The sequence below is a fragment of the Manihot esculenta genome, chromosome 17 (genome assembly GCF_001659605.2).
Source record: "Manihot esculenta cultivar AM560-2 chromosome 17, M.esculenta_v8, whole genome shotgun sequence".
Taxonomy (NCBI): Eukaryota; Viridiplantae; Streptophyta; class Magnoliopsida; order Malpighiales; family Euphorbiaceae; genus Manihot; species Manihot esculenta.
The window spans coordinates 34,161,608-34,174,064 of NC_035177.2; the positions used below are offsets into that span (position 1 = coordinate 34,161,608).

Sequence of the window (12,457 nt, forward strand, 5' to 3'; positions counted from 1 at the left end):
AATAATAGATATTTGGATATTTGGACTCTGGATGATTCAGAAGATGATGACGACGATGAAGCTCGAGACATATTAAGACCCTGGAAACTTGATGATTTAGAGATCATGATGATAAAGGAACCCAAGGCATATGCAACTTAAATCTGGAGCCCAAGGCATGTGCAACTTAAATCTGAATTTATCGCTATCACCAATAAAATTTTTATTTGTAAAATTTTTGCCAATCACAATTAATTAAAATTAAGTAGAAGGCACCATATACTTAATTAAGGTTGTATGTAATTCTTGTAAATTCGATTCTTCTTGTAAATTTTAATTGAATTGAAAAACTCATGTGGAAATCCTATGAGTAAAAAAATTGATAGTGTAGAAATCGAATCGAATTTATCTCTTTATTTAATTCGAGTTAAGATTTTTTATTAAAAATTATATCGATATTAAAAAATTAATATTATATATATTTTTAAATAATTTATAATAATATTATAATTTTAATATATATTTTCAATGATACATTTTATATTACATATAATTTTAATAAAATTATGTACATGTATGTTTGCAATAACATTTAATTTTTAAATATTTTTTACCATTTTATTTTTATTATATTATATGTAAATAGATTATATATATATATAATATTATACTATTAAAATATAAATTATTAAAATAATTATATATATATATATTTATAATTGTTATTATTATCTATATAAAATATTATACTACTAATTTTTATAATATCTTTATATATTAAAAATATTTTTATAAAATATAATAACTAATCTACGCTCAAAATTTTGTATTAAAGCTCTGATACCATGTTTAATACCATGTTAAATTTGGGCCGAATTTAACTCATTTCAAAAGCTAACTCAAGGTGGAGGAGTGACTATGGCCCGTATAAGGTCACGTTACCCCTTTCTTTCTACAAACATCATTTCTACAAATTGATGTGGGATTCAATTGCAGTTTCTGGCTTTTAAGTCTCAGACAACAAAACTCTTTCTTTCTAACCTTCTTCAGGTCGATCATGGCTGATACTGCAATTGCCTCGCTCATCAACGTCCAGTCCCCACAAAGAAACCAAGAAACATAAGGAAAGCTCTGAAACAGAAAAACCCATCAACAAATGAGGTTAATATCATGGCTCAGAAGCTCTCCGAGATCTCTCCCGTTCCCCTCCACCATCAGACACTGATCATTTGAAAGAGAACCACGAAAGCCTCTCTCAATCTCGCTCTTCTCCCAAGAAATCGAAGGCTAAGGCCCCAAAGGCTAAGCAGACAAAGCAGACCTCTTCATTTGAAAAAGGACATGCAAGAAATGCAAGAAATGCTTCAGAAGTTGAGGATTGAAAAGGAAAAGACTGAGGAGTTGCTGAAGGAGAAGGATGAGATGCTGAAGGCCAAAGAAGAGGAGCTTGTAACCAAGGGCAGAGAGCAAGAGAAGTTACAGATGGAGTTCAAGAAGTTGCAGAAACTGAAGGAGTTTAAGCCCAACATGACTGCCACTTGTTCAATCATCCCAAGATGACCAAGACAAGAAGAAGAAGAAAAACAAGGGTGGCCTTGAAAAGAAAAGGCCATCTCCACCTTACATCTTGTGGTGCAAATATCAATGGAATGAGGTCAAGAAAGAGAATCCAGATGCAGAGTTCAAAGAGATCTCAAACATCTTGGGGGCAAAGTGGAAGAGTGTTAATGCAGAGGAAAAGAAACCTTATGAGGAAAAGTATCAGGCTGAAAAGGAAGCCTATCTGCAGTTAATTGCAAACGAGAGAAGCGAGAGGGTGAAGCAATGAAGCTGTTCGAAGAGGAGCATAAGCAAAAGACAGCAATGGAATTGCTTGAACAATACATCCAATTCAAGCAAGAAGCAGAAAAGGAGAACAAGAAGACCAAGAAAGAAAAGGATCCGCTGAAACCAAAGCAGCCCATTTCAGCTTTTTTCTTGTTCTCAAATGAGAGACGGGCAAAGAAGAACAAGGAGAAGTACTTGCAAGAAATGGAGGCCTACAAGCAGAAAAAGGATGAAGAAGCTATGAATCTAAAGAAAGAAGAAGAAGAGATGTTGAAGCTTCAGAAACAGGAAGCCCTGCAACTGCTTAAGAAGGAGGAAACAGAAAACATAATCAAGAAAACCAAAGAGAAACGCCAGAAGAAGAAGCAACAGAATGCTGATCCTAACAAGCCCAAAAGGCCTGCATCTTCATTCCTTCTGTTCAACAAAGAAGCCAGGAAACTTACATAATGAAAACCGTATAAAATAATTAATATTAAATCAATATTATATATGCGAAATATATAATTTATTATTTTATTTGCTATTTTTTAAAAGTTTTAATTTTTTATTATACTTTTTTTATTTTATAATTTTTATTAATTTTTAATTATTATAAAATTGTTATTTATTTTATTTTTTATAATTCTATTTAATTTTATTTTATTTTTAAAAATTTTTAAAATTTTTTTAATATTTTATAAAAATTATATATTTAAAATAAATATAATTAAAAATTAAAAAAATATTTTGTAATATATATATAAAAAAATAAAAAAATAAAAATTATGAAAATAAAAAATAAGTTACATTAGTTTTTGCAATTGGAGCATTATGTCTTTACTCCAACATTTTAAGAATTAAATTATCTAGTTTGGATTGATAAGGAAAAAGTTGAAGGAAAGAAAAATATTTTCCAAAAAAATTGATTTAAAGGAAAATATATTTTAATTTAAAATTATTTTTATACACTCATTTTGCAATTCTTCTTATTTTTATTTTTTATTATGTTTGAATTAATAAAAAAATATTTAAAATTATAGAATAAAATTATTATATATTTAATATAATATAAATATTAATTTATAATATTTTATTATACTATATTATTTGGAGTCGAGTGTTAGGTGATAGGTGAAAATTGTGTTTGCCGTATGTTAATTAGGCGGGCATTATTTATTTTGTTTTTTTTTAAATTGTGGCCATAATTTAAATTTTTATTATTTAATTATTAATATATTATAATAAAATATTTATATTATATTAATTTAATATATTACTATAATATATTTTTATTAATTTTAATATATTATTATAATTAAATAATATTAATTATAAATTTATTTACTGGTATTAAATATGTCTACAAACTATTGAATTAAATAATTAATAAAAAAATAAATAAATAAGTTAATTAATTAATATGAATATTTAAAATTATAAAAATTAAATTTAGTTATTTGATTTGATATATATATTTAAAATGAATAATAGATATTTAGACCTTGGATGATTCAGAAGATTATGATAACGATGAAACTCGAGGAATATTAAGACCTTGAAAACTTGATGATTCAGAAGATCATGATGAAGGAACCCGAGGCATATGCAACTTAAATCTGGAGTCCAAGGCATATGCAATTTAAATCTGAACTAATCGCTATTACCAATAAAAATTTCATTTGTAAAAACTTTGCCAATCACGATTAATTGAAATTAAGTAGAAGGCACCATATGCTTAATTAGGATTATATATGATTCTTGTAAATTGAATTTTTCTTGTAAGTTTTAATCGAATTGAAAAATCGTATCAAAATCCTATGAGTAAAAAAATTAATAGTGTAGAAATCGAATCGAATTTATCTCATTATTTAATTCGAATTAAGATTTTTAATTAAAAATTATATCGATATTAAAAAATTAATATTAAATTAATATTATATATATTTTTAAATAATTTATAATAATATTATAATTCTAATATATATTTTCAATGATACATTTTATATTACATATAATTTTAATAAAATTACGTACATGTATGTTTGCAATAATATTTAATTTTTAAATATTTTTTACCATTTTATTTTTATTATATTATATATAAATAGATTATATATATATAAAATATTATACTATTAAAATATAAATTATTAAAATAATTACATGTATATTTATAATTGTTATTATTATCTATATAAAACATTATACTATTAATTTTTATTGTATTCTTATATATTAAAAATATTTTTATAAAATATAATAACTAATCTTAGTACTTTGTAGAATTATAAAATAACATTAAACGTGGATAAAATTACTGATATTCTGTAATTACAAAATTACTATATTAATCTATTAAAATAATAAAAAATTTTATTACTAGATAAATGTATACGATATGATTAAATTATTTTTATACGTCTAATAGCAACATAATATTATTTTTAAGATTCTGAAATTATATAATACTAGTAATTTTTTATTTAAATATTAATAATAAAATTTATTAAATATTAATATATTAAAATTATAAAAAATATTTATTATTATAAAAATATAATATAAATAATATTATTAAATTAATATAATATAAATATATTATTATAATATATTAATAAATAAATAAAAAATTAAATCATTCACTAAATCACTCTAAACGGCACCAAGTCAATATTATTATTATTATTTTTAAGAATAGCCCTGGTGTAACTCACAGTGGCATCCGACACTATGATTTAAATTTTTTTATTTTTTTAATTATTAAAATATTATAATAATATAAATTAATTAATATATTATTTTTATATTATATTAATTTAATAATTTTATTCATATTATATTTTTTAATAATAATTTTTTATAATATGTTTTATTAATTCTATTGGTTGATTATTATGCGGTCGTAAATAATTATGAAATAATATTAATTTTATGATACTATACATAATTATAAAATAATATTAATTTTATAATTTTGAAATTATATAAGATCAGTAATATTTTTAATTTAAATATTAATAATAAAATATAATATATTTTATATATTAATATTTAAAATTATAGAATAAAATTATGCTGTGATTAAATATTGTATTCAATGATCTAATTGTTTATAATTTATCAAAAATGATTAATTTATTTCGTAATTAAATTGATTTATTTATTTACCTATTATAATTTTATTTTATTTTTTAAAAAGTTTTTAAATTTTTTAATATTTATTAAAATTTAATATATTTAAAATAAATATAATTAAAAAATTAATAAAACAATTATATTTTTTAATATATGTAAAAAATTGAGATACCTTAATTTTTTGCAATTGGAGTATTATGTCTTTACTCTAACATTTTAAGAATTAAATTATCTAGTTTGGATTGATAAGAAAAAAGTTGAAGGAAAGAAAAATATTTTCTAAAAGAATTGATTTAAAGAAAAATATTATTTTAATTTAAAATTATTTTTATACTCTTTGGAGCTGATTTGCTGCTTCAAGGATCGGTTCAGGTGTATAGCAGGAGGGTCGAGTGTTTATATAACCTGGTATTGCATGCTTTGGAGCTTCTTTCTAAAAAGAGGTTTGGTTTCTGTATTTTCCCTCCGACTTTTATCATTTTTTTATGATTAAGTTCTAATTAGACTAAATAAAGCAAATATTCTTGTAAAAAGTTAATTTCTGTCTCTAAAATTACTGGATATAGATTTTAGAGGACTTCTTCAATTAGGTAGAGATCACATTTTTTATCTATTTAATTGTAGAATAATTTGTAAAAGTACATATATGTAACTTTTAATTTTGTTATTGTGCTTATGATTTTATAAATTTATTGTTACCAAATTCATATTGACTTTTAATTTTTAAAAAGGGAAATTTACTTTTTAGTCCCTGAGATTTAACGTAATTAACACTTCTGTCCCTCTATTTTGGCGACCCAACACTTAAGTCCCTCACTTTCTCTTCCGTCCAAATTCGTAGTCCTTCCGTCCATTTAAACCGTTTGGTCAAAGAGTCAAAAGTGAGAGGTGATAATTTTTTCCAGAAATACCCTTCTCTTAATGTGAAATTCCTTTTTTTTTTTTTTCTCTTTCATGCTTTCTCTCTCCAGTTGCAGAAGAAGAAGAAGAAGAAGAAGAAGAAGAAGAAGAAGAAGAAGAAGAAGAAGAAGAAGAAGAAGAAAGAAGAAGAAGAAGCTGCTGCAGAAAGAGTAGGAAGAAGAAGAAGAAGAAGAAGAAGAAGAAAGAAGAAGAAGAAGAAGAAGAAGAAGAAGAAGGAAGAAGGAAGAAGAAAGAAGAAGAAGAAGAAGGAAGAAGGAAGAAGAAAGAAGAAGAAGAAGAAGAAAGAAGAAGAAGAAGAAGAAGAAGTTGCAGAAAAAGGAGGAAGAAGAAGAAGAAGAAGGTTAATTTTGTCAATTCACGTGTCCCAAACGGCTATTTTGGACGGAAGGACTACGAAGTTGGACAGAGAAGAAAGTGAGGGACTTAAGTGTTGGGTCGCCAAAATAGAGGGACAGAAGTGTTAATTACGTTAAACCTCAGGGACTACAAAGTAATTTTCCCTTTTAAAAATTTGTTATCGTCTTTTATATATGATATGTAAAACTGATAATGTGTTATATATTTTAGAATGCATTATTTCTCTGCACACCCCAAATTATGCTTATTTTGTCAACAAATTTCACAAGGTTTACTTTCGTGGATATACTTTTACATCAGCTTACCCATTTATTGGGAGCCACTATGCCATCTATGTAGTACTCTTGTTGATTTTATGCATTTGGAATAGACAGGAGCAATCAGAGGGCACATCAATTTAGCCAGAGCAAAGTGGTTCCCATGCAGTTTCTGATGAAGAAAATGATCAATTTTGGTGCTAGATGATGTCCCTGGTGGGTTTAAATACTTCACTCTATATGGTGATGCTATGATGCAAATATCAGCTAAATTGTTCATTATAAGACAGTGGAAGCAAGGAATTCCTTATATACTTCAACTAGTAAAGATGCTTCTTTCTATCACTTTGTGAACCACCAGCAAACCTTGTTGTTCTTGGAGGTGATTGCTTGGATACCAGTGGTGATGGTGGAAAATTAGAATCATACCCTTATGTTTGCACATTTCCTATATTGATGAATTTTCTATCTGCCTGATTTGAGACACTTATTTTTTTTTTCTGCATTCTTTGTAGTTAGCCACCAATGATCTTTACATGAATTTTATTCTTTTAGATCCATGCGATTCCGTGGTAGTGGATGATTTTTTGAAGTGAGATGAAACTGGAAAAAGTACCAAACAGTACTTATAGGGGAAGCTCAACTTGCAAGAGCTTTTAGTCCCCCACAAGACTTCTAGGTGTCACGGGCTCACTTATTCCCCAAGTGCTTCTCCCCATGCGGCACTAGCTGAACTCCCCAATGAGTATGCTAGTCAGCCTTAAAACTCCTTGTTGGCTTGCTAAATTGCAAGAAGTTGGCTTGTGAACGTGGGTGTGAAAGGTAGAGAGGAAAATGTGGCAGAATTGTGGCAAAGAAAGTGTATTAGCACTCAAAGGAAACTTTACAAGAGTGTGGTTGCTTTACAATTTTTAGGTGGTGAAAAATGAGGGTGGCTATCCTATTTATAGGCCTAAGAAATTCTAGAGAATTCTATGTACAGTGGCTGTCCAAAAGGATTGAGAAACTTCCAGAAGATTCTGGTAGCTTGTGGCAAAGTCCTGACCAATTCTAGAGCCTTCTCGTCCGGCCTGGAAGCTTCTGGTGCTTGCTGGAGTCTTTTGGGGCGATCCGGAGCCTTCTCACGCTGGCTGGCTCGTGGTTGGCCGCACGCCTTCTAGTAGCTTCAAGAGAGTTCCCGCAGTTGTTCTTCGTAGGCCTATGGAACTGGCCCGTTAGACCTCTGTAATACCCGGCTAGACTCCGGTATCGGAATTCCTACCGTCCGGTGGAATCTCGGATGTCGGAAGCCTCTAGTAGGGTAGAAACATGTTTTCATAAAATGTTTTAAGGTATTTCACGGTTTTAAGTATGAAAATTAAATGAGTTTTTGCATGAAAAGTCTTTGGAGGAAAACCCAGGTTCGGCCGCCGAAAGTCAAGTTCAGCCGCCGATCATGCATGCGTTTTGGAGGCACGTTAGGCCCCCAAAAGCATGAGTGAGGGAAGTCCAGGTTCGGTCGCCGAAACCCAAGTTCGGCCGCCGAACATGGCATGCATGCGGAGGCACTTTCGGCCCCCGAACGTGGCCTGGCCAGCCACCTATAAAAGGGTCACTTAGCCGAAATGGGCGAGCTTTCTCCCATTTTCGGCCATAGCTAGCTTCCGACCTCCCTCTCCCCAGATCTTGTGTTCTTTCTCCAAATCTCCTCCATTTTTCTTGAGTTTTCACCTCTCATTGCAAGTTTTGAGCATTTAAGACAAGTTTTGGAGCTTTGGGAACTCAGGAGCTCATTTGCTTGGATCTCCGAGTTTAGGTCGCCTCTCTCTCGATCATCAAGAGGTAAGAGCCGATCTTAAGCTCATTGTATGTTTTAAGTAAGTTTTAAGTTGTTCTATGGGGTAGAAATGCATGTGTAGGTTTTTAGTGAGTTATGGATGATTTTTGAGTTTATGGACAATGTGGCTTGCAAAAGCTTGTGTATGTGTGTTGTAGTTGGGGTTTAAGTTAGTTTGAAACCCCTAGGAGCTTGTGTGCATGATTTGGATGAGTTATAAGCATGTTGGAAGAGTTAGGAGGCAAATGTGCATAAAGGAGCCAAGTTTCTGCCCTTTGGCAGAAACCAGGTTCGGCAGCCGAAGGCACTTTCGGCTGCCGAACATGCATGAGTTTTGCCTCTGTCTGGGAGTTTCGGCCGCCGAAGGTGCCGCCGAACCTGCCTGACTTTCGGCTTTGGAGGGACTTTCGGCCGCCGAACCTGCCGCCGAAAGTGCCCTGTTCAGCCATTTCTTGCATGTTTTCCTATGATTATTCCATGATGTTTTAGGGGGTTTTTGGGGAGTATATTAGAGTTATGTTTATGTATGTTTGGTCACTCATTGGAGTCCACCCGTGTAGGTTCGGACCCGAGGAACCGAGGACCCCAGCAGTGAGCCAGCTGCTACAGAGTTTGTCAGAGCTAGCCAGAGGTGAGTGGAATAAACCTTAAGTTTTAAAATAAATGAAATATGAATTTTGAGCATGATCCATGCATCATGAATGCCATGAGATATAGTAGGTTGCTTGCATTAGTATTCACGAATATGTTGCATTGCATTTATGATGTTGATGTGGATTGGTTATTGGATGATCCTTTAGTCCTCATATGGTATGATGATGTTACGGCATGATATGGTATGGAAGTCCAGGTTGTACCCATTCTACGTCCCTGACACGATGTAAGAGAAAGTCCAGGTTGTACCCATTCTACGTCCCTGGCACATTGGTATGTTATGATATGTTATGTTAAGAGAAAGACCGGTTGTACCCATTCTACGTCCCGGCACAGTTGGACTATGTAGAGGACTATAGGTGACAATACCATCCGAGATGTGATTTGTTGTGATGTGTTGCATTTCATGAAAGCATGAAATTTTAATATATGATTTCACTATTCTGCTCACTGGGCTTTGTAGCTCACCCCTCTCCCCTAACCCCAGATGTGCAGGTACAGGGTAGACCAGGAGGTTAGCCAGAGTTTTGAAGTATGTCTATGTAATAGTTAGATTGTGGACATGACAATTGTACTATGATGTAATGTAAGAGATTACAGTATGTTATGTATTGAGGTTATAGATGTGCTTGACCCTATGAGTATTGTAATCCCTTGTTGATGCATGATCTTAGATATTTGATGATACAGATGTTAGCCAACTCAACACATGTATATCGCCCATTGGGGCATTGATGAGATCCCACAGAGGGGTCAAGTTTATGATTATGTTTAGTGCATGCACATGTTGAGTTTGGTGTATGAGAAATGAATGAAAGAAAAGTTTAAATTTTTATGCATGTTGTTGATCATGTATGGGATTATATAGGTTTACAGGTTATATGTCAGGCTTGCTACGGGTCCCGGCAGCCTTAAGCCGATCTGGATCCTAGCGCCGGTAGCGGTCCGATTTTCGGGACGTTACAACCTCGCTTACGGTAGGAACTGCCCCCTCGCTCATGCTCCAATCTGCCTGCTGGGCTGGGCAGTCCGTTTAGCCTGTAGGCTCACCAAGGCACTCAGCGACCTGGTGGCTGGACAAGGTGCGAAAAATTGGCCCGTTCTGCGGGGTGAGTCTTTCGATTGGCGACATTCTCCCCCACCCATTCCAGCGGCGTCCTCGTCACTTTGCTGTCTTCATAGGCCATGATTTGCTCCTTGAACTGCCATAGTTAGTCCAACGGTTCCCAACTGGCTTCACTGTCGTGCAGTCCCTTCCATTTGACTTGGTCTTTTGTAGTCTTTGATTCCTCTTTTGATTTTGTATTTAATTGTGAATGAAATTCTTTAAGTGAAAAGACCTTCTCGTGGCTCTTGGAATTGACTTTGTAGTGTTTGAAGTAGGATTGGACTTCTCTACTTTTGAATTTTGATTTTCTGCTTTTCTTTCCTGCGCTTCTGGTTTCTCTGGTGTCAGTGTGATTTGGGCGGGTGATTTGGGCAAATCACTTGCTCAAATCGTTTCTATGAATCTCTTCCAGGTTTCTGCCTCAGTTTCTGCCTCAGTTTCCTGCCTTTGCTTCCTACGATCGATTTGGCCAAATCACTCTGACCAAATCAATTTCCCAGCTTTTTCTGTACTTTTTTTCCAACTTTCCATTTTCTTCTTTTTCTGTAAAAACATCACAAAAATATAAATTAAGCTGAAAAAATGTGTAATTAAATAGTAATAAAGATACTAAAAATGTGGCTAAATTATGTTCGATCAAATACCCCCACACCTAGCCTTTTGCTTGTCCTCAAGTATCAAACAACTTAGTCAATCAAGCCCCTTTTTCTTTAAAGTCTAAGTACCACTTAATCATCCCCCCAGACTCCCAAGTTGAAACACCTACAGTGTAGAGTACATGTACTAAGGTTGTCCCCTCTTTCCTTGTTTCCCTTCACTTACCATGGCCAAGAGAAAGTTTTTTACTTGATCATGCTTATTCTTTCATATTAGGCTTAATGCAACCCCTTAGAGTGACTTGCCCCCCTTTTAAAGCATTTTTTTTATTCAGCAGCACTTTTTATTCTTGCCTGAAAAAGTCACCAACCTTTTTATGCGAAGGTGCATATTGGTGATACCCACCCCCGGTTACTCAGTTGGTCACTTGTCCAAGTGGCTACTAGCTCTGTTCATAGTCTTTGACCATTGGAATAGGTTTCTGTTGTGTGCTTTTTGCTGAGTTATTTTTCATTCTTTCTTTTCTTTTCCTTTTTCATAGCAGTTTGGGCAAATCAGCTCATAGGGAGTCACACTAACTTTTTATTGCATGTATTTTTATTTTTCTTTCCCTTGACCACAGCAAATTTAAAGATTCAATTCAAGAGAAAAAAACTCCCTAAGTGAAGGTAACTCACTGTAAATGATTCAATTAAGCCTTAAAGAGTTGGAAAATTTAATGGGGTCATGAGATAGAGAGCTCTTTTAACTTTGCTATCTATGCTGAGTAGGGCAGAGGCTGAAGCAAAATTTGTGTGCATGTGTGTGAAAAAATTTGGTGTGTGTTAATAGGGTAAAAAGAAAAGAAAAAAAAAGCAAAAACAGGCAAAAAGAGAGCAAAAGATAATGTAAACAGTGCAAAAATATTTCACAAATACCCCCAATACCCCCACACCTAGTTTAGACATTGTCCTCAATGTAAAATATACAAGGAAAATTGAAGAGAGGGAAAGGGACTTCCTGGCCTGTGGGTGATTTGGCCAGTGATTTGGGCAAATCACTCAGCCAAATCACTGTCTGTCATGGTGTGTGGGCAGGAGATTGTCCACCAACAGTTGCAGCAGGTGCTTCATATTTTGCATTCTATCCTCAATTCTGCTCAGACGTGCCTCTACTGTCTGGTTGGGGGCTGCGTCTTTAGGTGCCTGATTTGCTTCCTGCTGGTGTAACGACCCGAAAACCAGACCGCTACCGGCGCTAGGATTCAGGTCGACTTAAGGTCGCCGAAACCCATAGCAAGCCTACTATGCACTCTGTGTACCTGATAAATCCCATACATGATCATACATTCCCATAAAATTTTTGAACTTTTTCATTTACCAAGCTTGACCTGTGCATGCACTATCTCTGTAAACATAAAACCCCTGTAATACCCGGCTAGAATCAGGCATCGGAATTCCTACCGTCCGGTGGAATCTTGGATATCGAAGCCTTCTAGAAGGGTTAAACAGAGGTTTTTCAAAATGTTTTCACATAATTTCATAATTTTAAATGAAAATAAAATGGAGTTTTTAAAAGAAAAGACCAAGGAGGCATTTGCCAGGTTCGGCCGCCGAACATGAGGCTGTTTCGGGAGCGCTTTAGGCCTCCGAAGGCTTTGATGGAACAAACCAGGTTCGGCCGCCGAACCTCAAGTTAGGCCGCCGAACATGGGGGTGTTGCGGGTGCAGCTATAAAAGGCCCCTTGACCGGAAAATGGGGGAGTTTTCTCTCTCTTTTTGGGCATATGTGAGTTCATGTTCTCCTTTGGTAGATTTCAAGTTCTTTTTCCAAATCCCTCAAGTT

At 33.1% G+C, this 12,457-nt stretch overlaps 1 pseudogene; it reads left to right on the top strand.

The window, feature by feature from the left end:
- The first annotated feature begins 1,036 nt into the window (after window positions 1-1,036).
- On the top strand, window positions 1,037-2,256 carry LOC110607449 (annotated as a pseudogene).
- The last annotated feature ends 10,201 nt before the right edge of the window (window positions 2,257-12,457 follow it).